The sequence below is a fragment of the Bos grunniens genome, chromosome 5, assembly GCF_055505025.1.
Source record: "Bos grunniens cultivar Pamir isolate PY7600 chromosome 5, Bosgru_T2T1.0, whole genome shotgun sequence".
NCBI lineage: Eukaryota > Metazoa > Chordata > Mammalia > Artiodactyla > Bovidae > Bos > Bos grunniens.
In genome coordinates this window covers 44,725,664-44,742,229 of record NC_141169.1, presented here as the reverse complement: position 1 = coordinate 44,742,229, position 16,566 = coordinate 44,725,664, and the positions used below count along the sequence as shown (strand labels likewise).

The window sequence follows — 16,566 nt, the reverse complement described above, 5'->3', positions numbered from 1 at the left end:
AGCTGAGACTCCAATACTTTGGCCACCTGATGGGAAGAACTGACTCATTGGAAAAGACCCTGATGCTGGGAAAGATTGAGGGCTGGAGGAGAAGGGGATGACACAGGATGAGATGGTTGGATGGCATCACCGACTCAATGGACATGAATTTGAGTAAACTCTGGGAGTTGGCGATGGACAGGGGGGCCTGGCCTGCTGCCGTCTGTGGGGTTGCAAAGAGTCGGACATGTCTGAGCAACTAACTGAAGCATAGTACACTTACGTTTCACAAACTGCTAGCTTTCACTTATTTCATTTGTGAAAAGTGTATTGGTGTAAATTATTGGCAATCACTGACTTTTATATAGGTAGCCTCTATCTTGTAAATGAATTGTTTAAAAAAGACTGGCTAGAAGCTGGGGGTGGAGGAAATGGGGACTTAAAAAAAATTGGGAATTTGGGATTAGGAGCCTCCACATCACACCCCTACCCCCAGTAAATCATAAAAATGGGTGTTTAGCTTATTAGGTCTAGTAATAAAAAATGTTTGTAATCTGTTATATCACAATATACTGGAATCACCCTTTATAACACTGGAGATTCATTCATTCAATTGCTGTCCTCTCTTAAGGAACTAAGTCTACCCAAAATCTAGGCCTTTGTGAGTCCCATAACCTGGGACAGAAGAGTAGGAATTAGATAGGGTGATGCTTGGGGAGGAATGAATGAGTTCGGGCTTAAAAAAAAGAGAAACAGCAATAGAATGAACTTAAGGTGCTTTTATTCCTTCCATTTGTTTCTACTCTGCAGTACTGGGACAGGGTAAGAGAAGGAGCCAGGAAATGGGGTTTTCTTTCCCTTTCTTTCAAGTACTTTCTTCTTTTACTAGTCCCTTTCACAGGATCTTGATACCTGGGATTCAGGTGCGTTGAGATGAATTACAATCTGAAGATCCCCGAGAGGGCTGAGTATGAAAATACCTGTAATTGTCAGGAAGATTTATAGAATCTGAGACTAGCGATATAAAATGGAAAAGGTTTCCAGTGGTAAGATGGAGAACCATCTTTTTGTCAGGTTTTTATAGTTCTTTTTTTGAGGTGAGGGGGGCAGTGTTGAGGGCATTTTTAGCATTGTTTTGGGGGAGATTCTGGTCACACCTTGGCTCCATGTGTACCTTTTTAAAGAGTACTCTAACCATTCTTCCCTGAAGTGGAAACGTACGCTAAGGCTCTGATCTAAAGAGAATGTTCTGTGTAGTGTATCTCAGTTGGTTTAAAGGTATCTGTGCGGGTCTCACTTGAAGTGGTAGCAATAATTCTCTTCCTATTTGATTCCATGGTGGAGCAAACCAAAGTTGACTATAGAGCCGTTGTCCTTCAGACATGTCTAAATTTCTCAGTCTATTTATGAGCATCAACAAACACTTTGTGCATACTTCTGCCATGGGTTGAATGGATCTATTTTCCTTTAATTTAGTTTAAAACTAGTAATGGAATTCCTGAGGTTTTGAGAGGAATAGTGTTGGCAAACTTAGTTTTGAAACTAAAGGCAAATTAAGATACCAAGCAAAACAGAAGGAGACTATTACTTTAGAAAGGGATCTTAAAACTGCTGACATTTGCAAACTCAGTGTCTTATATTTGTATAAACTTTAGATAGGAACTACTAGTTTTCTAAAATTGTTGGTTTAAAAAAATTGTTGCATTTGTGCATTTTAAAAGTTGCTTCTAACACACTTTGGGTATGCTTGAGCTCAGCTTTCTCAGCAGCATATTCAGACAGTTGAGCATCATCCTTTTTGGTCTTATTCTGTCTCAGAGCATTTAAAATAGTTAAAATGGATTGTGGATGTCAGGAATTTGGTAAACTTCTATTAAAATCTAATGTGTTTTTAAAAATTGCTTAAACTGACGTTTGAACCTGTTAAAATACACTACCATCATCTGAATTATGAAATTTGGCTGAGTACTGCTAAAATGACAAATGATATCACTTGTCGTTTTGATGTTATTTTAAGTGTATTGCACCATTGCCTTTTGGAAGATACTAGCAGCAGGTACTCTGAAGGATTATACTAATTAAACACAGGCCTTTCCCTGATTAAATCTGTTTAATTCTAATCTTTCATGCATCCCACTAATACTCGTTTGTGACTTCAGCTGTTCATGTGAATTTTACCCAGGTGCTTTTTTGAGTACCTGTTGTTAAATCTCTCTACATATTTTGTTTTGTTGTTAGATATCTCTTCCTATTTCAAAACTCCTTCATGACATGAGTTATGTTTTTTACATTCTTTGGTAATTTTCCACTGTGCAACACGATGACTGCTTTATTATGTTGGGTAGATAGCTTAGAGCTTATTTGCCCATTTGGCCATTTAAAAGATGATTACTCAGTGCTTACTTTGTTGTAGAGGCTGAGTATACTAGGTCCAATAAGTAAGAACTCTGGGGTCCACGGGGTCGCAGAGAATCGGACACAACTGAGCGACTGAACTGAACTGCCTTCAAGTTGCTTAGACTTTGATTGGAGATTCAGAAAATAAATCAGTTACTGTACCATGTGTCATTCATATTTTGAAGTAATCTTTGAGAGGTCCAGGGCTCCAGTCTGATAGAGATTTTTGTACTCACTCTGAAGAATGTAAACTAAACATTTGTAAAGTGTCTAAATGTTTCTATTTCAATTTATCCTCCTAAATCCTTCAAAATGAGCATGTTATCCATTTTATACATGAGGAAACTTCGAGAAGTTACATAATTTGCTGAAAGTCATTTAGGTGATAAAGTATAAAGGTGGGATTCTAATTTAGCATTCTTCCTTTTATACCAAGATTTCTTTAGCACTATTAACATTTTGGGCGAGCGTAGTCTTTGTTGTGGGAAACTCTGCTCTGCACTGTAGGATGTTTAGCAGTATTCCTGGCTGAGCTCCGGGCCAGGAGTATATGTGAAGAAAGGAGGCACCAGGAGCACGAAATTTAAGGCATCACTTACTCTCAGGATCTTTTAAGTGCTAACCCAACTTTCAATCCTCACAACATCTGAGAAAGTTCTCCCACACCAGCCTATTGATTTTAGGTCTTCATGCAGTATTGCCTGATAACAGTATGAGGACTAAATCCCCTAGGCATTTAGGTGTTCCTTGGGAGCTGAAGAGCAGTAATGAGCAGGGGCTTTTTGCCTAATTTGTCTCTCATCTCAGAATATATACTCTTTGGCAAAGTGACTATTAAGAAATGGCATTCATAAGTGCTAAGTAAATACCTTCCATGTGGTACAGAGCTTAGAATCTTTAGGTGATACCTTACAAAACAAGGAAATCAGTTGCATTGAACTAGTGAAAACTTAGAGCAGAAACGGTACATTGAATATCCTCAGTCTTAATTTGTCCTGGTGGTCTAGCACTTAACTGCTGGTATTGATCAGCTGGACTGTAGCTTGCATGCTAAACACAGTCTAGGTAGTTCTCTAGAATGGAGTCTTTACAAAATGAAGTATGTGATACAAACTTGAATTTTAGGAGTACTGAGCAATAGTGCCTAACAGAATTATTAATAATATGCTAGGTTTGGAGTCTTAAGTAGTTAAACTTATATTTAACTTTCTGATAAAGCATTACTATTTGACCTGCGATAATATAATTTTTTTCTTTTCTTTTTGTATTGGTTTGGGGCTAGGTTACCGAAGTCCCTAAAAAGCTGGTGGAGTAGGCAGCTCTTGCGATTATAGGCAGTAGAGATCCATTAAAAATTGTCTCTCATTTCTAGACCCAAATTTAAAGGGTTTATGTGGTTAGTTCAAGCTCACTTGGATAATTCCTCCTCATAAGTTAACTTTCTTAAAGTTAACCTAATCATGGGAGTGAAATCCCATTATATTTGCAGCCCCAAGGATTATACAGGGCAGTCAGTACACTAGGGAGCAGGGATGTTGGGCCTTAGTTTTCTGCCTGTGTAGGCAGTCCCCATTGTGTGGCTGACAATAAGTGTTGCAGTTGCCTCTGTTGTATTAGTCCTCCTCAGTACATTTATCAGTGGTCTACAAATCATGAGCTTTTGCAGCAATGGTAATAGATTTCCCTTTGGGCTCCTACGAGGAGTTTGGGCAGAAGTAGCTAGCAGGAAGTGGCCAAGTGGTGGAGCAGTATCTGCATTTTCCTCTTCAGTGCTAGGAGTGATATGGGTAATGGTGGTTCAGATGTGTTATATCAATGAGCAATGTATCCCATAAGTTCTTATTTATATTTTAAAATATACAGATCTCTGTTACATCTAAACAAGAATACCACTTAAAAGACATGTAGTGGAGCATAAAAGTTCTTATTAGACATGGAGCTATGTTTCTGCCAATAACTCAACATTTTGAGGACAGATAGCATCCCATTTCCAATTTGAGATTGGGTACAAAAATATCCCTAGGGCTGTGAATAGGCATAGTAAATTACACCAACAAAAACCTTTTGTTGATTTATAGTGAAGGAAAAGTCTTCACTGAGTGTGCATGGAAAAATGTTATATAAGCTCTTCATGCTTTAGTACAGTGGATGGGACCTCGTATTTATAGTAATTGCTCTATATGATTAATTTTCAATGAGATTCCAAAAATGTTTTTGCACATGAGTTACTTATCTTTTTTTTTTTCCTGTTATTTTCATCTTTGGTTAGTAAGAATCCTCTTCCCCCTTCTGTTCCAGTAGTGTTTCATCAGTTTTTTTCCTCTTATTTTTATCTTCATATTTACTTGGATTCATGTTTATACTTTAACCTTAAATTTTCTCCTAGTGCTTTAATAAAATTTTGAGACAGTAAAGTTATCTTCAGATGTCTTTTATTTTCACTTTAGCACTGTTTGAGTTGGCTTTTAAGACATACTTATTTTGCATAAATTTATCTTTTGGGAGAAGAGTCATTTCTGGTATTAACACTTCTAGGAATTGTTTCAGAATTTAGTTTATTGTCTTAGTGTTAATAAGAATTCCAGAAGTCTTATTTTTTTATTCTGTATCTCCAAAGAATATGTTTCATTTTGTTGTTTTACTTGAGTTCTCTAACATTTGGTTTGATCCCAGATATTTCAAGATACTATAATTAACTTTTAGTTTTCTTTCTAGTTTATCCAGTAATTTAGAATAGCACTTAGAATATAATTATGCTGATCAGTTGGGAAAATACTGATATGTATTCTTCAGTGGAAATAATTTTAATAATACATTAATACTGTTTATTAAATGTATTTAAGGAGGAGTTGTTATTCAGTCATTCAGTCATGTCTGACTTTTTGTGACCTCATGAACTGTAGCCTGCCAGACTCCTGTTCATAGCATTTCCCAGGCAGGAAAACTGGAGTAGATTTCTCCCCAGGATCTTCCTGACACAGGGATCAAACCTGAGTCTCCTCTCCATTATAGGCAGATTCTTTTGCTTGGTAAAAGTTAATACTGCTTTCAGCTCTTAGATAAAACTTTGTGGTGGAAGCAGTAAAACACTGTATGTGCTATGCTGTGCTTAGTTGCTCAGTCGTGTCCGACTCTTTGTGACCCCTTGGACTGTAGCCCGCCAGGCTCCTCTGTCCATGGGATTCTCCAGGTGAGAATCCTGGAGTGGGTTGCCATGCACTCCTCTAGGTGATCTTCCCAACCCAGGGATCGAACCCAGGTCTCCCACATTGCAGGCGGATTCTTTACCATCTGAGCCACCAGGGAAGCCCAGAACTTTGTATAATTTAATTTTTGGTAAGTTATAGAAATTTGTATAGCCTTTTTTACAGTTACTAGTGAAATGTAATTAAAATTAAATGGTGTCTAATCCTATTAGAATATACCAGTTTGTTGGTCAAATATTTAATTAGCATGATCTGTAGTCATTGAAATAGATTGGTAACAATACATAAAAGACCATGTTCTCTGTATGAACTGATAACATTTTCAGAGAATTAAAAATAATAAATTCGTGAATGGCTAATGAGGTACTTTTAGTGAGTGTTATTATTCATTATTGATTTTCTGAATATTACTGATAAAACACTGTTCCCAGTTTGTGTTTTGCTCTTGATATCCACGACAATTATTTCCTTGGTGATAGGCTCTTATATGAACCTATTAAATGATGAAGTCGCTCAGTCGTGTCCGACTCTTTGCATCCCCATGGACTGTAGCCTACCAGGCTCCTCTGTCCATGGGATTTTCCAGGCAATAGTCCTGGAGTGGATTGCCATTTCCTTCTCCAGGGGATCTTCCCAATCCAGGGATCGAACCCGGGTCTCCCGCATTGTAGACAGACGCTTTACCGTCTGAGCCACCCTATCCAAAGGTAAATAGAAATAGTGATCCATTGAACATATCCACAAATACATGGCTGTTTAGTGGAGGTGTTTGAGAGCATTATCAAGGAGTCTGCTAGGCTGGACATGGCAGGGTGAGTTGCTAAGCGAAAGAACTCACTCACTAAGAAATGTTAAGTGGCAGAGCTGGGCTTACAACCCTTCCACTTCAGGTACATGGCTTCGTATTGTGCCGCAGCTGCCTTAGAGGGCTGAAGGTTGTTTGGCTCTTTTGTGCCTCCGTTTAGAACTCCTTTTCCCTACTCCTCTCCGTCACACGTGAAAACACAGGTAAAAATATTGGAAGAAAGCTTAGTTACACCCTTCTGTATTCTGAACAGGTAGTCAGTTAATTCAGTGGTGGATCCCCACGGAAGGGGTGGGACCTGGCTGCTGCTCAGGGTTTTTAGGTAGGAGTGTAATGGAAGAGTGTGAGACTCTTTTGCCTTTAGATGTTGGAAAAGAGAAAGAAGTGAGAGAGAATGTGAGGGGTCATGATTCTCAGGTGCTTGACCAATGAGTGTTTTTCAGTTTGTGATGAATATTAATTTAGGTTTGGGTACAAGGATAACCATTTAAATTAATATGATATTATCAACTTAAGAAAAATTTTAGTTTAGGTGTGTGTGCTTAGTCACTTTAGTCGTGTCTGACCCTCTGCGAACCCATGGACTGGAGCCTACCAGGCTCCTCCGTCCATGGGGTTTTCCAGGCAAGAGTACTGGAGTGGGTTGCCATTTCCTTCTCCATAGTTTAGGTGTAAAAAGTAATATTAACTGTGATTCCTGAGAAACCTTGTAAGTTTGAAACTAATAACTGTATGGCATAGTAACTTGTACATTTCATTATTGTGTTTATTTTATAGTGTTTCATTTATATTTATTATTTTTCTTTGATTTTCAATCTCTAGGTAGCTGTCAGCGTACAGTCAAAATAATTTAGATAAACAATGAAGAAGTTCTGTTTATGGGACTGTGACTGCAGCTCTGAAGTTTGTTGCTTGGGGAGTAACCTCTCCTTGTCTTCCCACTAGAGTGGCCTGTTGGCTAGAGGAATAGTTCTAGAATAGTAACATAGCAATTTACTGGAAAGGCCACCATTTTGGTTGTTAAAGTTTTTTGGTCTTAACTGAGACCCATTTGGCCCTTGTGTATTACAGCATACTTACTTTAAGATGGGCTGCTGCTGCTTTTTTTTTTTTTCAGTAGCATTCTAATGTTTTTGGTTATAAGAAATTGACGTTGGTCATGAAGTCAGTCCAGTGTAAAATACTTAACACATAAAATAGTGTGTAGTATTGTCATGGATACATGTAGGGCTGGGAGTCAGAAAATCTCAGTCAGAAAATCTCATATAGTTTTGTTGTTTAAACTTGTTTTGTCAGTCTCTTACTGTGGAAATGAGATTATAACAATTTCATTTTCCCTCTAATAATGGGTTCAGGCTAATCAAAATAATGCGAACATTTATTGATATACAACATGTATGGTTGTTAAGATTTTTCTTTTTTTCTTTGTGGATAATTTTCCCTCTTGTTTACTACTTCATTTATTTTCTCTTTTCTGGGCCAATTCTCTTTCAGATTACTTTTTTGATTTTTGCATACATTTGTCTCTGGTATTTCATATGAAAAATTTTAAGTATATGGTAACGAGAGAGAGAACAAGAGAGACAGAGACAGAGATGTTGATCTTTCTTGTTTATTTTTTCAAATGCTTCTCTACTTCTTTGAGACCAGTTCAGTGCCTACTTTTTTTGTCAGGGCAACTGTTATCTTCCTTTTCTCTAAATTTACCCTTTATATTTTGTAGTTTAGTACTCAGTCATTTAGTTTTTTATACTGTTCATGAGTCGTTTTCCTATCTTGGTCTTGGCACCTCTGCCACACTCACTTCTTATTCCCTTCTGCACTGCTGAATCCCAGACTCCTTGAGTGAAGGAGGCTTGTCTTATGGGCATTTCTCTCTGTCATGCTCTCTGACATGTGAGTATGATAATACTTGAGGTTTTCTTTGGTTGCTCTCTTTATTTCTTGTTTGAATATATGGATGCACAGTATAAACAGTATAACACATATGATTTTAATGCTCTTAAACCTTCGTGAGAGTTATTTAAGTATTTGTAAATTTGTTAGGTAGTTGACACATGAAGTTGAGCAGCTACATGCTGTAGATGAGCACAGTCCATTCAGTTCAGTTCAGTCGCTCATTCATGTCCGACTCTTTGCTACCACATGGACTGCAGCACGCTGGGCCTCTCTGTCTATCACCAACTCTCGAAGCTTGCTCAGACTCAACGCGCATCGAGTCAGTAGTGCCATCCAACCATCTCATTTTCTCTTGTCCCCTTCAGTTCAGTTCAGTTCAGTCACTCAGTCGTGTCTGACTCTTTGCGACGCCATGAACTACAGCACGCCACGCCTCCCTGTCCATCACCAACTCCCAGAGTTCACTCAAACTCACGTCCATCGAGTCGGTGATGCCATCCAGCCATCTCATCCTCTGTCATCCCCTTTTCCTCCTGCCCCCAGTCCCTCCCAGCATCAAAGTCTTTTCCATTGAGTCAACTCTTTGCATGAGGTGGCCAAAGTACTGGAGTTTCAGCTTTAGCATCATTTCTTGCAAAGAACACCCAGGGCTGATCTCCTTTAGAATGGACTGGTTGGATCTCCTTGCAGTCCAGGGGACTCTCAAGAGTCTTCTCCAACACCACAGTTCAAAAGCATCAATTCTTCAGCACTCAGCTTTCTCCACAGTCCAACTCTCACATCCATACATGACCACAGGAAAGACCATAGCCTTGACTAGACAGACCTTTGTTGGCAAAATAATGTCTCTGCTTTTCAATATGCTATCTAGGTTGCTCATAATTTTCCTTCGTACTGCTGAAAAGCAAACCAGGTCTCATAGTTTTTATCTTTATATGAAAAGAACTTTATTAATAAAAAAAAATTCAGTAGGTTCTGATGTAGTTGCTCATGGTTTTAATCTTGCGCTTTGAAGTATTTTCTTTTTCTGGAATGAAGTTCTTGTTTCAACTGTGTAGAAGGAATATGTTAATTAGATTATATTTAGTTGGTGAATTTGTGCCCACAAGAATGTGACTTTTAAAAAGCTGCAAGTTGTACAGTTCTTGTAGATAAGATTGTTTCCTGTTTTCTTTTGCATATTTAGTACTGTTATATATTTTTCCATGAGTAGCCTTTCAGTTTGTCTATTTGTATCATTTGACACCCGGACTTTATTTAAATTCAGCTCTACCATCACTGGTGCTTACAAATGTTAGTCATTCGAAATGTCAAAATTTGGATTTGATCCAAGAGTTACAAATAATATAAGCCTTTATATAAATATACCCAAATATATATTCTTAGGGGGAAATGAATAAATAAAATACTGTGTTTATAGAGTGGTTAAACAGTTAGGCTTTAGAATTGCTACATGCCCAGAGTATTTCTCCAGTGAATTGCATACTGTATCAGCTCATGAATTGTGCTATAAGAAAGGTGTTTTTTAAAAAAGTAACAAGCAGATTTAATAAATTAATATACATTTTGTTTAAAGATGTACAAAGCGCATTCTGTTTAATCCAAGGTTTTAAAGTATCCAGGAAATTCTATTTACACATATATAGACCCCAGACAGCAGTGAGGTCAGAAGATGCAGGAAGGGCAGCAGAGCCTCATATTGCTGCTCTCTGAATGCTGAGAACACAAGTCAGATACATTCAACTTAAAAACAGTGCTGAGATGTCACTGGGAAAAATCTCTGAAAAGTCCACAAAAAAGGGCACATAAACACAAGGGGAAGGTCAGGGTAGTTAATACACTTTGTTCTTAGGACGACTGTGGAGGTGCCTTGTTTGCCAGATTTCCGTTCATACTCACAAGGTGTTGGCCTACAAGGTACTTGTCATTTTAAATATGTTCATAAAGGCACGTAAGGGCTTCCCAGTGGGCTCAGTGGTAAAGAATCCGCCTGCCAGTAAAGGAGCTACAGGAGACGCGGGTTTGATCCCTGGGTTGGGAAGATTCCCTGGAGGAGGAAATGGCAACCCGCTCTGGTATTCTTGCCTGGAGAATCCCATGGACAGAGGAGCTTGGTGGGCTACAGTTCATAGGGTTTTAAAGAATTGGGCATGACTGAGCAACTGAGCATGCACACACATAAAGGGACTTAAACTGGCAGATCTGGAAGGACAAGATTCCTATCAATACCATGACCATCAGTAAAAATGGGTAAATTTGCCAGTAGACCAAGTTTTGCATTTCTGCAGTAACACCTAGTAAAGAAACAATGCCAGATATAAGGTACACATATGGAAAGCAAGAACACAGAGATTGCTGGCACTGACAGGTATAGTGAAGGTCAAAATTCTGGATGCCATTTGCCTAAGCCTGCTCAATTAACAGTTTTCAAGTACCATCGAGGACCCCTCAATGTTACTGCTGCAGTGATTTTGGTATGCAGGATTCCAAGTGCCTGGTCCTGTGGTGGGAAAAAACGAGGAGTTTGAGCCAAGGGAACCCTTGGGTGAGCAACGATAGCCAGCTCAAACAGGAGCCCCGTAGAAGTGGGACAACTCTAGCCAGCAGCACTGCAGCTATCAAAGTCCTCAGCTACCCTTTACCCTTCTCAAGGTCACTGCATCTGTGTGGCATCTGTCTGCCAGCACCATCACTGCCCTATGGTTAGCTGGGAAATGTAGAAATCATAAGAAGCTGTGCAGAGCTCATGGATTTTGGCAGTCTCCATCCAAAGTGACATTAACTGATGCCTAGCAAATACTGGTAGAGTAAGGCAGATGAGGCTGGTGATCAGTAAGGTTATTGCATATGAAGGCAATCAACAAAAATATCCGAGTGGAAAAACTGAAGGCCTATGCAAGGCTGAAAGCTAGCAGACCCACCCTGCTGAAGTATGGCTAGGTGGGCTGTATGCACACCTTCCCCCACCACAGGGGTAGTGTTGCTACTTCAGACACGCTGGTTATTGTTCACTGGTTGGCTTGCACAGTTCTCATTTTCCTCCTGGTTCCAACAAATAGGAATGGAGATCCAGCAAGCTTCCCACAGTAAGAGTCTCTGCTGGCACCGTCCCCTTCAGCCATTGCTGCATCCATCCCCATTCAAGTAACGCTGGTAAGGGGGCCTGAAGCAGAAGCAGCTCGTCGGACAGTACACTCACTGAGCGTCACTGTAGAGCATGACATTGTGTGGACAAAAAATCAAGCAACAGACCAAGTATGCAAATAGGTAGCAAAAGCACCAGGCAGACAAGGACCCAAAGACAGTGACTGACCAAATAAATTTTGGAAGATATGTATACAGAGTCAAGTGAATCATTTCTTGTACTGGGGATTGAAATCTAGATCATTCAGATTCTTTAGAAACCAAAATACACCAGGTTGAAGTATCTGTCTTAGCCACAGAATGAAGGAGGCAAACCAGAAAACAGACACCTCTCCCAATGCTGCTGCTGCTGCTAAGTCACTTCGGTCGTGTCCAACTCTGTGTGACCCCATAAATGGCAGCCCACCAGGCTCCCCCCGTCCCTGGGATTCTCCAGGCAAGAACACTGGAGTGGGTTGCCATTTCCTTCTCCAATGCAGGAAAGTGAAAAGTGAAAGTGAAGTCGCCCAGTCGTGTCCGACTCTTCGCGACCCCATGGACTGCAGCCTTCCAGGCTCCTCCGTCCATGGGATTTGCAAAAACATGAGTTTTCAGAGTAGCATCAGACATTTCCAGGGAACAGATACCCAGCCCCCAGCCACAGATGAGAGGGAACACTCTTTCTGCCACGGATAACAAAGAGACCTTAACAACAGCATAGCTAACTCATAGCAAGCGAGGAGACCTATGAAATCTAACAAGTGTTGCCAAGCCATGATAAAGTATCAGTTTTATCACTAAAAGTATATACCCAGTTATGGTTGTATCAGGCCTTCAAAATGAGATGCTTGGATGTGTTCTTCAAATCCCAAACGAACACTGGAGAAATGACCAGTGTGGTCAGGGCAAAATGCATAAACAAGAATGAACTGTGTATTTAAAGACACCACCCAGATGACATGTTCTAGAAACACTAGTGATCCTTCTACCGTTAGCATTCTTTCCCATGTAAAAACTCTTTGTAGCTCAGTCCCATTTTAAAGCATTTCAGTTCACGTGGTATCAGGTACGTCTTCCCCACCTATGTTGTCTTCCTCCTTGTTCTCCTCCTCCTCCTCTTCTGCCTGGTCACCCTGGCAACAGGATTTTCCCCCATCACTTTTTTCTTGCCTGGTGGGTTAGCATGCTGGTCAGGGGCAGCATCTTCAGCACTGTTTCCTCCTGCTGGAGCCTTATCTTGGTGAAGCCCAGCAGCATTGAAAGGCAGAGCAGCAAGTAGCATGGTTGACCTCAATATGACCGAAAATTCTAAGAATTACAGAAAGCTAACACAGTAGTTTGAAAAAAAAGAAGAAAAGGTGTATAGTCAGTATAGACCATTTTAGATCTTTTTAATAACATCATTACAATTTTGTTTTGCCTCTCTAAACTTTTATTTTAAAATTAGAATGATATTTGTACATATATAGTTTTAAAAATTCAAAGCTTATAAAAATAGCAGGGCATCATCTCTTCTCATCTCACATCCAGTACCTAGCCTTTAGGGGCAGTCGATTTCAGTTCTTTCAGCTGTTCTGTTGTGCCTTCATTTTTCCAAGTCAGTTCTGCTTTTTGTTGGCTTTTTATTTTAGACAGTAACTACTCACTTCCTTCTAAGAAAAATGAGGATTAGTCATCTTAATCTCTCTACCGCCTGCAAACGTTTATACATATTTCTCCTTCTCTTCTTCCTTTTATAGGATATCAGGTTTGGGGGGGGGGTAAATTCTTTATTTAGTATTTAAATTTTTATGACTATGCAAATTTTTTTGCAGCTGTGTCACAAGATTCACTATGATCGTATTTCTTTTCTTATCCAACTTAATGTTTTCTCAAATAATTATCTGAGTTTGAAATTTTATGTACTTCGTGCCTATTCATTTGCAATTCTCTAACAAATATAAACTATAATATGGTTGGATACATCAGATAATCAGATAATCTCTTATTTCCTTTTTCTTCTTGGAGACAACCTTCTGCCTATGTAGAATGCAGACCTTCAAATAATTCTCCTGTTTTTCAGTAGTTGTTTTGTCCAGCTTTCAGTTTTGGCCTATGTTCCAAAGATCAGAGTCTGTGGTCCACCCTCTCCAGCGATGGTGAGAAGATCAGTTTTGGGGTGAGGCCACTTAAATGAACTTTCAACCAGTCATCTAGTTTCCAGCCGCACCCTGCATTTTTGTCTTCATCATGATTTTAATACCTGAATCTCTCCAGCATGAGTCATCTTGCTGCTGCTTTTTTTAAAAAAATTGTGGCAATATGGTAAAATATACATAACAAAATTTACCATTTAAGTGTATAGTTCAGTGGCATTAAGTGTATTCACCTTATTGTGTAACCATTACCACTGTCCCTCATCTCTAGAGCTTTTATATCATCCCTAACTGAAACTCAGTACCTATTAACCCAGAAATACTCATTAACCACACCTACCCCCCCCGCCCCTCCCCCCCTCTAGCCCCTGGTGACCATTATTAAACTTTTTGTGTTTATCAGCTTGATGACTTCTTCCTTTCAGGTTTAGGCTTCACCTGTTTCGTTCTAGTTAGTTTAGTTACCTCTCTCCCATTGCCACATTTCTAGCATCCAGAATATTGTTGACTTCTCTTATTTTCTATTGTGTCCTTCCCCATTCTCATATCCTTATGAATTTTATATTTCTAAAATGTCCTTTAACTTTTTAAGATGAGGTTTCAGGAAAGAGTCAAGGCCAGTCGTGCTTAACTGAAGGTCTGCTCCCCCCACACCAATTTCTTATTATTAGTTTTAAAATTTAGGTTTTTCTAAAATTAGGAATTTAAATACAAATATGTTAAATAAAGGCAGTTTTGTAGCTATGTTGGCTATAAAATTAAGCTTGATAGATAGGCTCCTTCTTATTGGTGGTTCCCATAGTTGACAGGGGTTTGATCACTTGTACCTATTGCAACCCCATACTCTCCTCCAGCCAACATAAGATGGTTCTTTTGTGCTGAGACATGTTCTCTGCTACTGCAGCAGTTTTCATAGCAGTGAGAACCTGACCCTTCTGTGGGGAGTGATTTTGGGAGACAGACTATTACCTACAAATTCCCTTAGAAGTCTGTTACTCAAGGTGTAGTTGAGGTATTTCCTCCTCTCTACAACTTCTCTGAATGCCCTAGGCAGAACTAATTACTCCTTCTATGCCCTGACACTTGTGAATAATTCTGTTTTAATCTAACTAGGTTAGATCTGTCTAACTAGAAATCTACCTTACATTGATCTTTCTCCAACTTTTTTAGACCTAGTATTTCTTAAGGTTTGGAGAACGTTCCCACGTTTTGATACAGTTTTTGATCTATAATAAATAACTCTTTACCTAATGAATAAATAATTCATTTGGATTGGTTGAATTTCCTATTTTCTGGAAAGCATACTATCATCGTGCCCTGTACCACCAGTGTTCACGGAAAGCTATTCAGTGCTTTTTGCTTGATATTGAGAGTCAATTTTGTGTAGTGATTAGAAGTGAGGCCAGAATTTGTTGTTCAGTTGCTCAGTCGTGTCCGACTATGTGACCCTATGTACTGCAGCATGCCAGGCTTCCCTGTCCTTGACTATCTTCTGGAGCTTGCTCAAACTCATGTCCATTGAGTCAGTGATGCCATTCAACCATCTCATCCTGTTTTCCCCTTCTCCTCCTGCCTTCAGTCTCTCCCAGTATCAGGGTCTGATTTCTAATGAGTTGGCTCTTCACATCAGGTGGCCAAAGTATTGGAGCTTCCTTCAGCTTCAGCATCAGTCCTTCCAGTGAATATTCAGGACTGATTTCTTTAGGATTGACTGGTTGGATCTCCTTGCAGTCCAAGGGACTCTCAAGAGTCTTCTCCAGCACCACAGTTCAAAAGTATCAGTTCTTTGATGTTCAGCCTTCTTTCTGGTCCAACTCTCATGTCCATACTTGACTACTGGGAAAACCACAGCTTTGACTATATGGACCTTTGTTGGCAAAGTAATGGCCAGAATACCTAGGTTCAAAAAAAGTGGCCAGAATACCTAGATTCAAAAAAACAAGCAAGTTTATTTTTTTTCGGCCCTACTTGCATGGCATATGGGATCTTATATCCCAGCCAAGAAATAAGTGGAAGTAAGTGTGCCCCCTGCAGTGGAAACATAGAGTCTTAACCACTGGACCAGAAGTCCCCAGACAAGCAACTTCAATCTTTCTCTGTTTGAGTTTACCTATGAAATAGAGGTAATAGTAATAATAATATAATATAATGTTGTAAAGTTTAAATTAATGCATCTAAAGTGCTAGTTCAGTGCCTGCTGGCACATTGTTTTGTAGTCAGTCTTTTTCATTTTTCTGGGGACATTGCCTGCTATAATATCATTAGAACTTGATGAAAATTGACGATGATTTTTGACAGAAAATCAAAGTAAAAGAAATCTAGTTATTATTAAAATATACAGCTCTCTGAATTTTCTACATGTTTTCTACATGTTCTGAAATTATTTCCATGGACAATAGTAGATTAAGACATATAGGTAAAGTGGAAGAAACAGTGTCTTCAGTATATGCCATATACCTACTAAAATACTGTATTTTAAAAATAAACTATAAATACCCAAAGTCTTTTAAACACATGGAAATATATTGAATAGCATTGTTAATGTTCATGTTCTTTTCTCACTAAAAAGAGTTTTATGCAGCCATAAGTTTGATGTTTGGCACAATTGTTGTCTTCTAATTTGAGAGCCTGCTCTGTTTATTTCTCTCTTCAGAGACTGTGTACTAAGGAGAGAGAAACCTCTATTCAGCAGTCATGAGAACACTTGCTCATGTGCTTAGGCATTGTGGATAACGGGAAAATAAGGCATAGCTGTTTTTCTTAAGGAACCATAATTTCTTTGTCAGTTCAGCAATATTAAAGTCAGATGTTCTGGCAGACTGTATTCCCACTATTTGACCCAGAATTCCATTTATAATGCTTTATAAATGTGGAATAAAACTGCGCAGAGATTTATGTACAAGGTGTTCATTAAAATACTAATTATAAACGCAATAAAAAAAGATATGACTTTTGGTACATCCATTATATTTTCCAGACTTTCAGTTAGAGGCATGCTGTTACTTATATAATTAAAATTTTA

The 16,566-nt window shown here is 39.0% G+C and overlaps 1 protein-coding gene and 1 pseudogene across 3 annotated transcripts in view; one reads left to right on the top strand and one right to left on the bottom strand.

The window, feature by feature from the left end:
- The window catches only part of FRS2 (fibroblast growth factor receptor substrate 2), a 109,799-nt gene that overhangs the window by 24,679 nt on the left and 68,554 nt on the right, over positions 1 to 16,566 (top strand). The window lies entirely within an intron of this gene.
- LOC147371831 (E3 ubiquitin-protein ligase MARCHF6 pseudogene) lies at positions 11,654 to 12,692 on the bottom strand (annotated as a pseudogene).